At 49.0% G+C, this 9,519-nt stretch overlaps 1 long non-coding RNA gene across 1 annotated transcript; it reads left to right on the top strand.

Moving 5' to 3' along the window:
• Positions 1–2,867: 2,867 nt before the first annotated feature.
• LOC117801153 lies at positions 2,868–8,470 on the top strand. Its single transcript, XR_004623661.1, has 3 exons — positions 2,868–3,134; positions 3,931–4,092; positions 5,226–8,470. It is a non-coding gene; the product is annotated as an uncharacterized LOC117801153 (long non-coding RNA).
• The last annotated feature ends 1,049 nt before the right edge of the window (positions 8,471–9,519 follow it).

Here is a 9,519-nt window from a genome sequence, read left to right as displayed (position 1 = left end):
TAATCACTCTAGGTCATGGTGGACAGCATAATGGCCACCCTAAGGTTTCTGCCCACGTCCTAATCCCTGTAACTTGTGACTTTGTTAGGTTACCTGGCAAAAGTGAGTTAAAGTTTCAGATGGAATCACGGTTGCTAGTCCCTCACTTTAAAATAGGGAGATTATTTTGGATAATCCAAAATATCCCGGTAGGCTCAATATAATTAAAAGGTCCTAAAAGGGAGGCAGAAGGGATGAGTCAGAGGGAGATGTGACTCTAGAATGCCAGAGTGTTGGCTTTAAGGATGGAGGAGAGAGGCCATGTGCCAAGGAATGTGGGCCGCATGTGGAGGCTGGAAAAGGCAAGAGAACTGTCTTAGTCATCTTGGGCTGCTATAACAAAATATCACATGCTGGGGGTGCTTAGAAACCATGAAAATGTATTTCTCATAGTTCTGGAGGGTTGGAAGTCCAAGATCAAGGTGCCTGGCAAGAACCCATTTCCTGGTTCAGAGAGAGTCATCATCTTGCCGTGTCCTCACATGGTGGAAGGGGTGGCTGAGCTCCCTGCGGTCTCTTTCGTGAGGACACCTATCCCAATCACCCGCAAGACCTAATCACCTCCAAAGGCCCCGCCTCCAAATACCATCACATTTGGGTTTGGGATTTCAACATGTGACTTTTCGAGGACCACAAGCATTCAGTCTATAGGAGAAATGGATTTCCCCCTGAGCTTTCAGAAAGGAACACAGCACTGACAACAGCTGCATTTTAGTCCAACCTACAGAACTGGGAGATAGCAAATTTGTGTTGTTTTAAGATGCTAAGGGTGTGGTCATTTGCAGCTATAAGAAACTACTAGGAAGTCACATAGCCAGAAGGCAGCAGAGCAAGGATCCAAGTCTGGACTGTCTCACTGGAAGCCCACCAGGCATTGGACAGACTTCCCTTTTCTGTGGCAGAAGGAGCTCACAAAGCTACTGACTGAGTTACCGGAGCTGCAAGTGTGGGAGCTGTGTTATTTTGGGGGAGAGGCCGGGTAGGCTAATCGGACTGCTCAGGAACCTGTGGTTAGAACGCAGGTCAGATCTGTTCAAATGATTCAACAAGGAAGCCATTAGTCTGATGTGTCTCTAGTGCTGTGGCAGCCTATGTCAGCAAACCAAAACCTAAGCCAGTAAATGCCCCATGGTGGAGGAATCAAAATGTTAAGGACAACCAACAACGAACAGCCAACGAGACTTTCAACTACATTCAATCAAATAATTTCCTTTCTCTGCTTCTGCACTTTGTCTGTCTTCCCTGTGGCTTTGACCAGCTAAGTGCCCCCACCACTTCCAGGTTAGCACTGCCCAATGTGAGTTGATTTTTTGCTCAAATAAACGCTTAACGTTTTTAAGACGCCTCAGTTTCTCTTATAACAGATCCTAACAGCCTTGCACGATCTCCCCCAGAGTGAACAGTCACACTCTTTCCTCCCGTGGGAAAGCATCTGAAATTTGCTCATTTGGTCAACATATTTTTTCAAGTGCCTGGGATGTGCAAGTATGAAGTATATTCTATCAGGATATGATGGTGACTGTGACAGACATGGAAATTTCTTGCCCACCTGGAGGCTGCCATCTTGTGAGGAAGAGAAAGACTAATCCTCCCCATAACCCTGCCTGATCACCAGCCCTGCGTTGCAATCAAGGAGACTGCCATGGAGCAGCTCCAGGCCCTGTCCAAGGCCCTGGCGCTGTAGCAGGGAGGACTTTGACCCCAGAGGCTAATCCCTGAGCCTGAGTCGCAGTGTTTCTCTGAGGAAGGGCACACTTGTTGCTTACCTGTGTTGCTGAATTCAGACTGGTTCCTACCGCAAGGGCAGAGGAGAGCGAGCCCCGGGGTGAATTCCTGGGAACCAGGGAAGGGCCAGGGCAGTTGGGTCCTCAAAAAAAAAGAAGGGGATCAGGAAACTATAATGATGTCCAGATGTGTAAGAGTCTTATAGTATGCTGGCACGGAAAACGAGGCTATAAGAGAGTATTCGATGGTATGAAGAGACGTTCATGGGTTGTGGTTAAATAGAAAAATTAGGTTGTAGAACAGTCTACCTTATGAGCCTCTCTCTGTTTTTTGGGTAAAACAATGTACATACAGGTTTTTTTTTTTTTAAGATTTTATTTATTTATTCGACAGAGATAGAGACAGCCAGCGAGAGAAGGAACAAGCAGGGGAGTGGGAGAGGAAGAAGCAGGCTCCCAGCAGAGGAGCCCGATGTGGGACTCGATCCGCGAACGCCGGGATCACGTCCTGAGCCGAAGGCAGACGCTTAACGATGGCGCTACCCAGGCGCCCCCGGGTTTTTTTTTTTTTTTTTTTTAAGCTGCATAAATACTCTTCAATGTGTTAACTTGAGTGTAACTGGGTTATGGATATAGAGGTGCCAGGTTTAGCAAATAAAAAAAAAATAGGGCATCCAGTTAAATTTGAATTTCAGATAAACTGCGAATAATTTTTTAGAACAAGCAAGTCCCACGCAATTATTCATTGTTTATCCGAAATCCAAATTTAACAGGATGTGCTGTTTTTTGTTTTGTTTTGTTTTGTTTTAATCCAGCAACGGTCTATGTGGGATTTTGTTTGTTTACCAATGTTTTTATGATGAATATACACTACTCTTGAAATAAAAAGGGGGGATCAAGCGGAGTCCTGCCGTGGTAGAAGGATTAATTATAGAGGTGTGCACGGGGATTTCTGGAATCGCAGGGGCCAAGTCACCAGCAGCGTAAACTTTGCCCTCGCACACGGGGGCCCTGGCCTGCGCGGCGGTTCCCGGCGCGGGCTGAGGGACGCCGACCACCAGGTGGCGCTGTCGGGCTGCGGTCCCGGAGGACCGCGATCGGCGCGTCAGGGGAGAGGGAAAGATCAACAGTGCCGCTTCTCGGATCCTCGTGGCTTTTGGTCCAGGAGGCCCTGAGGAGTCCCCAGGGGCAGGGCTAAGGGTTCAGGAAGAGCTGGGTGCAAAGTTGGAGCTCTATCTGCAAAGCACACCCCTCGCCCCTTTCCCCTCCCGGAACTGCTGATGACTGTGGATGAGTCCGTGGGAGAAACCGAGACGCAGCCACGCGCGCCCTCCTGTGTGTGCTGTTCCCTTTCCTCCAGCTCCACCAAAGGTATCTCCTCGTTGACTCAGCTCAACTGCCCCCAGGGACTCAGTCCTTGCCCTGGGGTGGAGGGCAAGGATTAATTTCATTTCCTGCTGGTCCAGGCTGGCAGTGATGCGTGGGGAGGGAGGAACAGGAGGAGGGGGCAGGGAGAGGCACCCAGGCACAGCCACCAACCCTTGATTCCATCTAGAGGGACTTTTGGGGGAGAATGTAATTCTGGGAGCTGCCAAAGTATTGGGAACTGCCTGGCTGGAAGGAGGAAGGTCCAGGGAAGAGGAGTTCAGGTACCCGGACCTCTTTGGGTAGAACAGGGCAGGGGAGAGCCTCAGGGGCAGCCCCTCCTGGAGGGGAGAGGCAGAGAATGAGAGGGAGAACCGAACCGTCAGCCATCCCCAGAAGGCCTTGGCGGGGCAGGTGTTGGGGAGTGCGATGGTTAATTTTATGTGTCAGCTTGGTGGGGCCATGGCACCCATATATTTGGTCAAATATTCTTCTAGTTGTTTTTGTGAATGTATTTTTTAGATAGGCTAAATTTAGATCAGTAGACTGGGTAAAACAGACCGTTTGCTATAATGTGGGTGGGCCTCATCCAATCAGCCAAAGGCCTTAAGACTGACCTCCTTTGAGAGCAGGGGAATTTGTCAGCAGAATGCCTTTGGACTCAAACTGCAGCCTCCCCTCTTCCCTGGGTCTCCAGCTTACCCTGCTGATGTTGGATTTGCCAGCCCCCAGAATCCTGTGAGCTAATCCCTTAAAACAAATCTCTCTCTCTCCCCATCCTATTGCTTCTGTTTCTCTGGAGAACGCTGACTGATACAGGGAGCCCCAGGGCCCTGACTGAGATTGACAGACCTGAGAATTCTCTGGAATGGTCAACATTTGATGAGCGTCTACTATGTGTCGACCTCTGTGTCAGGCACCGGCATACTGACTCTCTGGAAAGGCACTGGACCTGGACAATGAGGTGAAGAGAAAGCCCTCTATTCCCAGCTCATCCCAGAATTCCTCTTGGTGGGAGCAATCTCTGTTTGGGAAAGTATCTTAGAATCACTTGGATTAGTGAGAGCCACAGGTGTGAGCATCCTCCCCCTTCCTCCCTGCTTTGCCTCAGTGACTTTATCCACACCTGCTCTGCCCAACCTTGCACAAACTGTTCTTTGACCCATTTAAGGGGGGAGATTAGGGGCCTGCCTTCTGCCCTCAGGGAGTCTGGGTCAAGGTCATGAGAAGAAGAACACACAGGTGTTGCCATGCACATGCCCATAATGTAGGAAAGCCAACTGTGAAATCTGGAAAGGAAAAGAGAAAAGAGGAAAATCCCTCTTCCCTCCTCCACCTCCATTTTCAAACTAGATCTGCCCCAGGGCGAGGAATATCCTACCTAGAGAGAGCACGGGAACAAACTGAGTTTTGCTTTAGAGCCTCAAGATCTGGCTCTTGGGTGGTTTAAAGGTGATCTCAGAGAGTGATTTCAGCTCAGGGGATTTTAGTTTCTTGTACTGACCTTTGACTCTCCTGTTCATCCCTCAGGAAATCTGGGGCTTACCAGAACAGAGCCCAAGGCTAGCATGCCAAAGCCATTAGCAGGGTTAAGGCCAAATGGGTTTTCTCGGAAGCCTGGGTCCCGCATAAAGTGGGCAGCTAGCAAATGTTGTCCAGGGGGTCAAACAAGAGCAAGACCCAAGGTCATAGAGTCCACTGGAAGACGAGCTAGCTGGGGCCTGGGGTGACTGGCAAAATGGGGGGGGGTGCTTGGAAATGGGCCCTGAAGAGGGGGTAGCATTTGCATAGCTGGGAAGGGGTTTGGGGCCCAGAAGCATTTCCCAGAATGCCTTCTGTTTTATTCTTGAGAAGTGGCGAGAGCCCGAGGGAGTGATGGGTTTCTCAGCGCAGTTCTGGTATGAGTGGCCCTGACCACAAGCTGCCAGTACCATGCCAGAAAGAAAGAAAGAAAGCTTAACCGCTACCTCCCGTCCCCCGTGTCCTGTGAGAGTCTCATCCTGTAGTGGGTTGAATGGTGGCCCCCAAAAGATACGTCCACATTAGAGTTTGCGGGACCTGCGAACGTGACCTAATTTGGAAAAAGGCTCTTTGCAGACACAGCTGAGGACCTGGAGATGTGGAGATCTGTCTATGGGATCATTACCTGGATGGGCCCGAAATCCAACAACAGGTGTCCTCACGAGAGGCACACAGAGGAGAGACACCCAGACAGAAGAGGAGAAGGCCGTGTGAACGTTGAAGCAGAGACTGGAGTGCCGCAGCCATCAGCCAGCGAACGCCCGGAGCCCCCGACGCTGGGAGACGCAGGAGCAGGGTCTCCCCTAGAGCTTCCACAGGGAGTGTGGCCCTGCCGACACCCTGCATTTGGACTTGCAGCCATCCGAGTGGCAAGACATTCAGTTGCTGTGGTTGTGAGCTACGAAGTTGATGGTCATTCGTTGCAGGAACTCCAGGAAATGACTACACATCCCAACGCACATCTTCTAAGAATTCCTGGGGGTTTGCACTCCTGAGACTCTTCCACATGTGCCCGATTTTGTCCCATTTTGCTCCATGTCCACCTGCAAGTGAGAAGGTCCCCTCATCTTGTTGCAAGTGAGAAGGTCCCCTCATCTTGTTCCACGTGAAATGTGCTCGCACCAAGAATTTCTTGTATTTAGGAAACCAGGGGGCAGGAGTCTAGCAGAGACAGGTCCTGTTCTCCAGTACAAATACTGAGTCTTTCCTCCTCCAAATTTGGGTAAATATAATGATCCCCAAGCTTTACAGAGTGAATCAGACACCTGCGGGTGAGCAAATCCTGAGAAACAGAATGGTGCACACGAGTGTGTGCGTGTGTGTGTGTGACAGAGAGTGTAAGTACGTGTGTTCCCCAAGCTGTTCCCCTCCTTCACATCCCCACCAACCTCGCTTCCAGGGGAGGAAGGAAAGGCATCCTTCCAGCCAGCAAGCCAGAGGAGCCTGGCCGTCAGGATAGGAGATGCTGCCCAGAGTCTGCTTCTGAGAACAAAGATGAGCGAACTCAAAGAAGACTGCACAGGACTGAAGATTTTCACGTGTGTCCGTCTGGCAGTGGTGGGGGAGGTTTCCGGAGGAGCAGGGCAGGCTCCGGCCACACAGCCTCCGTGATGACTCACAGGTCCACAGCTCGGCCATGCCTCCCCTCTATGTGCCTGACTGTCGTGCAGTGGGCTGTGTGGATGTTGGTCACCCCCCTTCACTGCTGGCCTTTTCCAGGATGTCCCTTTGAGGCTACAACCATCTAGCCAGTTATACAAGTCAGAACCCTGGGAGCGTCCCCTGACCCCTTCCTCCTTTTTGTCCCCCAAACCCATCCCAGCCCCAGAGCCCCAGAGTGTTTTTCTTACTGTCACTAAAATGTCACCTCAGCAGCTTTCCCCTTACCAGCTCTGTTGGCTCCTTGTTCCTCCCTCCATGGCCCTTGTCATGGTTGCAGTTTGCCTAGAGAAGAGAAACCACAGCTGCTTGTTCTCTGGGGGTGTCCCCAGTGCTCCCAAACAGGGCCTGGTGCTCAAGAAATACTTGTCAAATAATTGAATAAATGAGTAAATGAATGAGCAAATGCTATGTTGAACCAGGGTGCTGGAAAGAAATAGAAAGGCTTCCCCAGCAGAGTTTGAGGTCCTCTTGGGAATAGCCCCAGGTGTCCTAGATGACAAGAAAGGAGAACCCCCCCCCACCTGAACACAGGGCTGGACCCAGCCAGAAGCCTCCCAGGTCCCGGAACCTGGCGCGGGAGCGGAACGCCCATCCCAGTGCTTTGGGCGTTGGGAGACTGTTCCTCTCCACTCGTCTGGTGCTTGCCAGCTGTGTTTTCCATTCATTAAACTTTTCCAAAGGGTGTTGGGTTCAGATCGTCTGTGAATGGTGGGTGCTGAATGGGGCAAGGGGGTCAGGGAACGTGAACTATACACCCTTCCGGCTGCCTTCAGGAAGACTTCAAAGGAGGGTGAGTCCAGTGCAATTAAGGGAGCTGTTCTGAGCTCCCTGTGTGGGTGGCAGCCTGCCTCGGGTCCGGCAGCAAGCTCTATTACAATCCGCTCCGTCCACACTGCAGTTGGCCCCACGCCGACATTTTATTTTGAAATTGTCAAACCTACAGAAAAATTGAAAAAAGACTACATTAAATTCCCCCCCCCCACACACACCTTCCTCTAGATTCTCCAACTGTTAGCATTTTGTCATATTTGCTTTCTCTTTCTCGTCCCCTTTCTCTGTGTGTTTTACATGCTTTTATTTTGCTGAACCATTTGCAAGCAAGTTGCTGACATCTTGATGCTTCACTTCTAAATATCTCAGCATCTCCGACTAAGGATGTTGTGCCACAAAACCACAATACCATTTTCACAACCATAATAGCATCCAGTGTACCATCAGTATTCAAATCTCTACCATTGTCCCCCAAATGTCATTTAAAGTTGGATTTTTTTTCTGCTATCCAGAATCCAGTCGAGTTTCCCGTATGATATTTGGTTATGTCTCTTTAATCTCCCAGGATGTCAGATAGTCTGTCACCTTTGTGTCGTTGCTGTGCCTATTGGTTTTTCTGGTGACCTTGGCTCTTTTGAAGAGTCCTGGCCAGTTGGCGTGTGGGATGTCCCCCATGCCGAATTAATCTGGTTATTTACTCATGGCTACATTCAGGTTTACTACGTTGGGCAAGAGTACGACCTAGGTGATAGTGCGTACTGCTACTTGAATCACATCAGAGAGAAGATAATGTCAGGTTGTGCCCTCTTGGTGATGCTGAGTGATGGTCTCCATTTTCTCCTTTGCGATTACGAAGTAGCTCGTGGGATTCTCACGTGGGCCTGGCCTCGACTGAATGGCCCGTTCCCCTAAATGGCTGAGCCATCGGCAGCCAGGCTTGCCCGAATCAAATACCACAAGGGGGGGTGAAAGTGGTGGTGGTTCATTCTTTTCTTCCTCCACCTTGACGAGCTGGAATGTCCCCCAGCTCTTTCCCTAAAAATCACTGTGGATTCATGGATTTAAAAAAAAATGTGCGATAACCTGACACCATCATTATCCATTTTGGTGTTCACGTAGCCCCGCACGGAGCAGCGTGAGTCCTTCAGCTCCTGCAGCCCTTGCGCGGGATCACAATTTATCTTTGGCACCACAAGATATTCTGGGCTCACGCTGTACATTTTTAGCCCCAGACCTAGAATTAACCATTTCTGCAAGGAGTCCTGGCTCCCTTCGTGGTGAATGACAGCTTGAAAACAAGAACACAGGGGCACCTGGCTGGCTCAGTCGGTTAAGCGTCTGCCTTTGGCTCAGGTCATGATCCCAGGGTCCTGGGATGGAGCCCTGCGTGGGGCTGTCTGCTCAGCGGGGGGCCTGCTTCTCCCTCTCCCTCTGCCTGCTGCTCTCCCCTCTTGTTCTTTCTCTGTCAAATAAATAAATAAAATCTTAAAAAAAAAAAAAAGAATGTGTGATGTGTGTGTTCATTTGTACAGGAGAGTTCCTGCTTCTAGGTCTGTCAGTGAACAGGAACTGGAAACTCGTTTTTCAAGATTTTTTATTTATTTATTTGAGAGAGAGAGAGAGGGAGAAAATGAGTGTAGGGGGAGGGGCAGAGGGAGCAGCAGGCTCCCTGTGGAGCAGGGAGCCCAAAGCGGGGCTTGATCCCAGGACCCTGGGATCATGACCTGAGCTGAAAGCAGATGCTTAAAGAACTGAGCCACCCAGGCGCCCCTGGAAACTCATATTTCAAACAATCATGAGTTCAAACTGATATTTCCACCTCAGATTTAACATCGTAGGGTTTTCCTTTAACTTCTTTTACTTATTACTAGTGTTTTTTTCTCTTACAGTAAAATATGTATTTCCTTAATACTATATTATGCATAAAAGAGTTTCAGAATTACAAGACCAATGGTATTACTAATAGTACATCTACCAAGTAAAATGTAAGTTGTTTTTTTTTCCAGTTGATTTTGTTCTTAGAACAGATCCCATTAGGGATGTACAGTCTGAGTACTCGAACTCATTCCCTGCTCTGTGTGCTTATCAGTCTGATAAAGAATCAATTTGTTTTGTTCCTGTTTGCACTCTATGGTAACTTTGCCTTATCTCATCCTTGCAACATTTAATTTTATTTTTTCACACATAAAACATTTATATGGTTCCAAGTTAAAATGATATAAAAAGGTATATAAGGGAAGTCTCACCACCACCCCTATTCGTTCCACATTGTTCCCTCCCACCGACATGGTTAACTCTTTTCATTTGTTTCTGTTATACTTCCTGTTTCTTTTCATGAAAATGACACACATGTATTCTCATTTTCTCTTTTTTCTTATACAAAGACGGTAGAGTATATTTCCTTTTTGGCATATTACCCTGAACTTTGTTACCCATT

This window comes from Ailuropoda melanoleuca, chromosome 2, assembly GCF_002007445.2.
Source record: "Ailuropoda melanoleuca isolate Jingjing chromosome 2, ASM200744v2, whole genome shotgun sequence".
Lineage (NCBI taxonomy): Eukaryota > Metazoa > Chordata > Mammalia > Carnivora > Ursidae > Ailuropoda > Ailuropoda melanoleuca.
Note: the sequence above shows the minus strand (reverse complement) of the source record. Positions and strands in the feature narration are given on the sequence as shown.